The 8,235-nt window shown below is 37.5% G+C and overlaps 1 pseudogene across 1 annotated transcript; it reads right to left on the reverse strand.

The window, feature by feature from the left end:
* Nucleotides 1-927: 927 nt before the first annotated feature.
* On the reverse strand, nucleotides 928-4,388 carry LOC143577897 (receptor-like protein kinase FERONIA pseudogene; annotated as a pseudogene). The gene is made up of 2 exons (XR_013143189.1): nucleotides 4,092-4,388; nucleotides 928-3,791 (listed from the first exon to the last, which is right to left on the reverse strand). The product of XR_013143189.1 is annotated as a receptor-like protein kinase FERONIA pseudogene (transcript).
* Nucleotides 4,389-8,235: the final 3,847 nt, after the last annotated feature.

The following is an 8,235-nucleotide window of genomic DNA, read 5'->3' on the forward strand; positions in this document are numbered from 1 at the left end:
CGTTACTTTACGTGTCTTATACACTTTCTTTTATGAGTCTATTTGTGCTGATTCTAATCTTTAACAGTTAAACAGTCAAACAAGCAAGAAACCCTATCCATATTAATCAAGATAGCCTTAACATTTATTATTTAATCGATTACGTAACATAATAGAAAATGTAACATAATCGATTATCTAAGATGACCGATAATCGAAAATGTTACATAATCGATTACGTAACATAATCGAAATGCAACATAATCGAAAATGTAACAAAATCGATTATGTAAATAATCGATTATCGCCTTTTCCCCTCTCTCTCTCTCTCTGGGCTTCCCCTGTTAAACCGATTACTTCTTTTATTTTTGTATATAAAACCCTTTTTAACTTAATCTTTAGATTTAATCAAGTTTACTCCCTCAGACGTATCTTGTTTTATTTCTTCTTTTGAAGTATGGAGAATAAAAAGAGTTACCCATAACATTGCCTTGAATGTTAGTATTTGTTTATCGCGTAAATGTATTTATTTTATCTTCTACAATGTGGTGAGCTGGTGGTGGACCACCATGAACATGGCGAGTGCATTTTTGTCAATCTAACTCGCCTCAATCTACGGTTGTTATTATTACACTTTACCTACAGTGCACAACCAGGTATCAAAAATCTCATTATTGTTTTATTTATTTCTAGGTATGTCTTACGCGACCTGAAGCCTAACAAAAATACAACTCATTTAATAAGCGAGGTTAGGTTCGAGTTGACACTCTTAACCATTTTGAATAATTTAACATATCTAATTAACATGTTTACAACTTGATTACTATCCATCAACTCATTTGCCACGTTTAGATAAATGAATTAAACGTTTCGTGTTCATGATTATGATTGTTATCCACTTGTACATGACAGTTTCATGCAAAACATTTATAAAACAATAATAGATCCCGGAACCGTTATTCAAACGCTTCATAAACTGTAATTACGTACAACTTATAATTAGTGATGGGATTCCAAAACAAATCATCAAACTTACATGTAAAAATAAATAAAAAATAATATAATAAATTACCACAACAAATATTAATAAAAACCAACTTCCGGCAACTTACCCGAATCCGGCATCTTAACGACCTTTCGGGTTCATAATTTGCGAAAACACCACACTCGGAGTCAATCCATCCGAATCTTCACTAGCCAAACTCCGGCCACCAATGCTCATATCCATCCCGGTGCTTCTCGAATCGTCGTAATCACCGCCACTATCTGCCCCCTTCCCCTTCACCACCACCTCATCATAGCCACCACTACCCCCCATATCCACCACCACATTGCCGCCACTATCCTCCGCACTCTCCTGAAGCTGCAAAGCAAACTCAAGGTTCCACAACACATCCCCCATCGACGGCCGCTCAATCCCTTGATCCGCCACACACTTCACCGCGGTCTCAGCCACTTTCTTAAAACATTCGGGCGAGATTTTCCCTTTTAAAAACGGGTCAATTATTTGGTCAAGGATGCCCTTTGTGTAACAATGTTGCGCCCATTCGGCTAAACTCACTTGCTCTTTCGGTAGTGTCGGGTTTAACGCGGGTCGAGCACATAATATCTCGAAAAGCACCACCCCGAACGAGTACACGTCGGATTTATCGGTTAATTGTTGTCGTCTAAAGTATTCGGGATCTAAATACCCGAAACTACCCTTCACGACCGTGCTCACGTGAGTGTTATCCAACGCGGGCCCAGTTTTCGACAACCCGAAATCGGAAACCTTCGCGACCCATTTCTCGTCTAAGAGAATGTTTGTAGTTTTAACGTCACGGTGGATGATCGTGTGTTTCGCACCGGTGTGAAGATAATGTAACCCACGAGCAGCACCTATGCAGATTTCAAGCCGTTGCTTCCACGATAACGGTTGGTTTTGCGTTTTGTAAAGATGCTCACGAAGCGTCCCGTGCGCCATGTAATCGTAAACCAATATCATTTCGTTATTATCTTCGCAATAACCGATTAGTGAGACGAGGTGGCGGTGGCGTAGCTTTGAGAGCATTTCGATTTCCGTTTGGAACTCGTTTACACCTTGATCGGATAACGGGTTGCCTCGTTTAATAGCAACTTTAGTGGCCCCACCATCGACTTCACCTTTGAAAACTTTACCAAATCCACCAACACCGAGTAGCAATGACTCGTCAAAGTTTTTCGTGGCAGATTTGATCTCAGAAAACGAGAAGTGGCGGCATAGGTTTGATGGTAGTGACGATGCATAGCTTCCGGTGGTGGTTGTTTTCGCAGTCGAGCCCGAGGAATGTGAGTTTCCGTATAACGAAAGCGGAAGCCAACCCGACGGGCCATCGCTCGAGGTCGGATCCTTTTGCTTTTTACTTCTCCGGGAAAATAGGCAAAGGAGCAAACCGATAATGAGGATAACCGCAACGCTTCCAGCAACACCGCCACCGATCAACCCGGTTTTGTTTTTGTTTTCACCCGACTTTTTAAGCACTCCTCTATCGGGATCAATGATCGGTTGAACGGGAGCCGGTGACGGAAGCGACCCTGCGAGATTCCCGTCACTCGCGCTTATCTTAAATATTTCGACACCATTTAATATCGCGTCGTAATATTGTGATTTTGACTTGGGGTTGGGGCGTAATGCGAGCCATAGATCCTCTCGTGGAGCCCCGGAAGCGAAAAATACGACGTAATCTTTATAAACGGGAACGTCTTTTTTTGTGGCCCAAGCGATCACATCCGCTTCGGTTTCGGCTGTTTGATTGTTTATAAAGACCTCAAACACTCGTTGGTTAATCTTACTAATCTCAGGCCCGATTTCACAAAAATGAAGTCTAACAAGATACGAAAAACCCGTGTCAACATCAAAGTACCAACTTAGATTATACCCAATGTTGACTTCCGGGGTGGGGCCCATTGACCGTGCGGTTTTGTACACGTCAACCGGCGCCACATAATCAGGCATACCCGATGGATAACTGATGGTAATATTTGCATCAGTGGCCACCGGGACACCAACCCCTGCACCAAATATGTACGGAGTATCACCACCCCACTGTCGAAAAAGCCCGGTATCACCCGATGGGGAAATCGCCTGCCCGCCAACGTTCAACCTGTACACGTTTTCAAGTACCGTGCCATTATTAATATCAAGCAACGTCCCGGTTCCAACAATTACTGTATTCCCGTCAGACGAGTAAATATCAGGATGTGACACGATTTCTATCCCGTTCACAAACGCATACGAATCGGGAGTACCCGAAGCCGGAGTGAATGTTAGATTCAACGCTCCCGAATCCACATTCACAGAATACTCCTTAAAAATGTAATCATAGTTCAGATTAGTCGTTGTTTCATATGCACTAAAGTTTTTCAACAAGGTATATGATCCAGACACAACAGAGAAGACACCCTGTGAGGCGTTAAACTTAGCGTAAGCCGCAGGATAGAAATAAAGGCGTACGAATTTCCGTCCAGGAGCTACTGGAAAACTGTAGGTGAATTCAGATCTGAAAATGCGAGCGGTCATGTACGGAACAGTCGGAACTGAAGGTTTCTGAGATGCTGCATCGGATATTATAGAATCCGCACCATCTAACGCGAATTTGGAACCTACATCTGAAGTCCATCGCCTATGATCATCATCATATAAATCACCATTGGCATTTGCACCACAATTTAGTAAGATTTTATCGGTTGGGACGTAATCAGCAGCTAAAACCACATGAATCACAAAGCTGAATAGCAGAAAACAATCGAATAAATCGCGATTTCTCATCGTGTTTTCGCAATTTAATTTCCGCCTGAAATGTTGCCAAAAACGATAAAACACTATTAATTCTAGAAATATACAGAAGATTACATAATGAAAATGAGTCAAGTTTGGACTCAATAAGCATTAAATTAGCAGTAACACGATGAACAGTTGATATATTCATACAAAAAATCAGCAAGATCTATAGCTAGGGTTTCTAGTAACGACTTATTCCAACGGATTTGAACAGGACTTGTAAACAAAACGTATGAAATAAGCAGATCTGTGAAGTTACGTTAAACGAATGTTTATATAATAATTGTGTAATGAAGAGTGAAATAAGTATTACCTGAATTAATTAAGTGATGTAGGTGTTAATGCAGTGGAGGTGAGGCTTAATCCATTGATCGAAGTAACAGCAATCGAGTATTATTATTATTATTGAGATATGATAATGAATGTATGATTTTGGTAATGTGAAGATAGATAATGATGAGTTGAGGTGTTATGTTAAATTGGGGAAAATCTAGTGAGAGAAAGTGATATTAATAATAAGAAGAAGATTAGTTCATTAGTTAGCTGGCTGATTTACACTTTTATATGTTCTGCAGAGAACGTGGTTGATGTTAAAGTGGTGGATGTGAGAGCAGAGGCTGAGATCTTCTGAAATTACAAGATTGCCCCTTGTGTGTTCGTACCCAACTTTATAAATTATGAATTATATTTTTTATTTCATTCAGAATTTGACTTTTTTTTTTCTATATTATTGTTAAAAATAACATTTGTAGATTTGTTGTTAAAAGAGTATGAAGAAACACGGATCCACTCTTTACAAATGGGTCTTGGATTCAATAAGTCAATAGGGTAGGATACGGTTAACTGTCAATACGATATGAACACAATTCCTAAAGTCCAGTGACGTGAACCTGCAAAACAGACACCGTGAGCTCGTTACAGGAAGGACAAGAGGGGGGTCTTCCCGTAACCACCATCCGGCGTGAGAATAAGTACAATTCTGATGAAGATAATGCACTTAAGTAAATAGTGATAGTACAGTGGGAGTGAATGAATACCTGATCATGATGATTGAGAGGGTATTTATAGCCGAAGGGTGTGGGAAGGTGATTGGGCCAGCTGTCATTTTCAGAAATTTTCAGAAGATGCTCTCGTAACCGCCTGGACACGTGTCCTCTTTTGATAGGTTCGGTTTATACGTTGCATGTGCATGTATAACCACCTGGACACGCGTCCCTCTATGATAGGTTGATAGCCAACATTGGCCATGTGCTCGGTTATAACGGCCTTGCCAGGTGTCTTGTTAATTGGCCGAGAGGTCACGTATTTCCCAAGAAAGCATCTTGGCAAATCTTCTAGAAGGTAATTAGTTACTGACAGCTGCCCCGGAGCATTACCTCGTGGTCATTTACGCGGAAGGGTACTTTTTACTTGCGGATGACTTTTGAGGGTGCCGGGATGCTTCCGCATGTGTCGTGAGGGTGTTTCTTCCTCAAATGATTTATGCGGATGGTTCTTATGCCCCGCGGGTGTCTTATGAGGGGTTTCTGGTTGACCCGCGGGTATCACTTAAGGGTATTTGGGTCTTTTTAGTACCCTACCTCTATAGAAACACATATGTAGCTTTCTAACTTTAGTAACAAATTTATAATTAGAATCATCTTTTTATATGTTTTAACAAATATGTTGAAGCAATGACGCGGCAAGTTCGGTTTTATTGTCCCGTATGAATCGTGTTAGAATGGGATCTAAGGTCGAAGCCTTGTAACAATCTTGTTATGAGCAAATCAATGTTAATATGAGACCATGTTAATATGAGACCAATTGTTATGTGTATGCAAAGTTATGTAGTGAATGCATTAGAGATCAATTATCGATAGAAAGGAAAGAAATATAAGGTATGTATGTATGATCATTGTCTTGTTTGGGTTTGATGGAAATATTAAACTGTTTCGAAAAAATTAAATTGTTCGGGTTGATAGGGTATGTAAGGCAGATCAAAACTGTTCGGTTTTGATGGTTTTAACCAGTATTCTGAATGGCTAGTTTATATCTATTTAAAATTGATAATATTACCTAATACTAAATAAAACATGAAAAATAATGAAGGTTGGTTTATATTTGTTTTTCAACTGGGGTTGGTTGCCTGATGATATAATAAAGTCTTTAAACATCAGTAACGTATTCATGATATTTTCTCATAGGGTCGGAATTTTTTTTTATCTGTACACAGTTAACCATCGCTATACAAATTTTTTTGGTTCGGTTCGACCATCCGGTCGGGTCGAATTGCGTCGGTCATATATATAGAAAAAAATGATAATCAAACAAAACATTATATAACAAAAAGAGTACGAGAAACTTCATTATAAATGCATAATTATTGAAAAATATATATAGCTTTGTTCTATACGAGCATTCATTTTCTGAAATTTAACCAAAACATCATCTAGTTTGACATTTACAAGCAAGTTTTTTCTTAATGAAACAAATAAAACCATCGTTAAACTCTAATCGCCCATATAATTACGCAAATCGGACCTCACGTACTCCATCGCCGAAAAGCAAATTTCAACACTTACGGTTACAATGGGTAATAATGACACGAGAGAACTTCAATTAACGAATAAACAATACATCAATACAAATGAAGTAAGTGAGCAAAATAATATATAGCCGAAACATTTTTTTTAGATTAAAACGCTTAGTCTTTTAAATTCACCTAACCTATTACTTTCGTTATCATGCTCCTTTTTTTAAATTAGCTTAAATGTATATTAAGTTGGGAGTTTGAGACTTGTGCTTAAAAATTGAGCATAGATTAATTGAGCATTTGAGCTTAAACTTGTATTTAAATTGTTTCCTATTAAACTCAAATTTAGTTGGTATATTATTTATATAACTAAAGTTGTAAATATGTAAAAAAAATTTAAAAAATCATTAGGGCTGGTCTCAAATTTCATAAGGTTATTCTCGAAATTCCAACATGGTCGTTGTGTCGTTCTCGAAATCAAACAGGGGTCGGGGTCAAAATTACATATGGATCGGTTGGGATTTTAACACATATATACTTGTAAAAAAAATTTTCACAGAGTGTCGGCCAACCCCCCACCTCAAAGGGTGGGTACGCCACTGTTAAACATTTAAAAGCTCTGGATTTGAGTCTTACACAATAAAATAAAAAATGTCCAACGTTTCAAGTTTTAAAGTGTCGTTGGAATTGTTAAAAAGGAAAATCATCAAATTACCGTTAACCATGAAACCCGCTATTTACACCAATATGAGTACAATATTAAAATGGAAAGTATGAAAACAAATGAGGAAAAAGAGGAAAGTCCTTGTTGTATTTCAATGAGACAAGGAGGGGTCTATCTTAAAACCGCGTGAAAATGAGGGATACTAAATAATTTGACAGATCATAAATTAAATGTACTCATATCCCCAACACCAACCATATTGATATTGTAGTTGTAGCCGCGTATGAGTGTAATCCATTAACCGTTTTTTTTTTTTTTTTTTTTTTTCACTTAGACCCTTATTAAACTATCTTTATATTCCAATTTAACTCCTTAACTTTTACAATGGAAGTTTAGTTATGCCATATAGCACCAAGCAAGATCAGTGACACCAAACTGAAATTAAGACCTTTCCATTTAGGGAATATCTCGTAAAATAGTAGCCAAGTTTTAAAAGTGTTCCAATTAGGTCACTCATGCATATTTTTCTCAAATCGGGTCACTAAATCTTCAAATAGAGTCTCACCAATTTTATTGTGCGTCAAGAAGTAAATGGAAAATAAGATGTGGGGTCGGAAATTTGAATATATGTAGTTAAACTTAGAAAATTTTAAAAAACGTTAATTATTTTAAAAATTCAAAAATAAAAAATAAAATTAACGTCGCCACTAAACGTCAGCATAAAAAAAAAGATAAAAAGATTTCCTATGTGAAACAAAAAAGAAAAATGCTAAAAAAACATGTTAAAACCTTTAATTTAATAAAATATGAAAATTCAGTGACTTGATTGGAACACATTTTAAAAGTTGAATGATATTATTGAAACACTTTTGAAACCTTGTTACTATTTTATGAAGTTGCCCCTTCTATTTAAGATACTTTTTAATTTTTTTTGAAATGAAAAGAAGAGTGTTCTTGCCGACTAATCAAGTGCTTCTACGAGTCAATCAGCACCGACAAATATATAGGTAACGTGTGACCTGTTGTGACCCGTCTTTTTAAGAAGACGTGTTTAAAATGATCCATCCCCTTTCGAACGGGAAAGTAAGAGGTAAGACAAGTTCTGAACTTAACAAACTAGAATTAAGTTTTTGAGATTTTTTTTTTCTATTTTTTATAAGCTCAAATTTATATAATTACAGTTTTGGGTGAGTTGCAGCTTTGAGTGTTGTACCTTCTGCATCATCTAATATACTATCTTAAGTTGACCCAAATGCCCTGCCTGCCTGAATCTATTAACCA

The sequence above is a fragment of the Bidens hawaiensis genome, unplaced genomic scaffold (genome assembly GCF_021521415.1).
Source record: "Bidens hawaiensis isolate Kalapana, Puna unplaced genomic scaffold, B.hawaiensis_p1.1 tig00028894_1, whole genome shotgun sequence".
Classification (NCBI taxonomy): Eukaryota; Viridiplantae; Streptophyta; class Magnoliopsida; order Asterales; family Asteraceae; genus Bidens; species Bidens hawaiensis.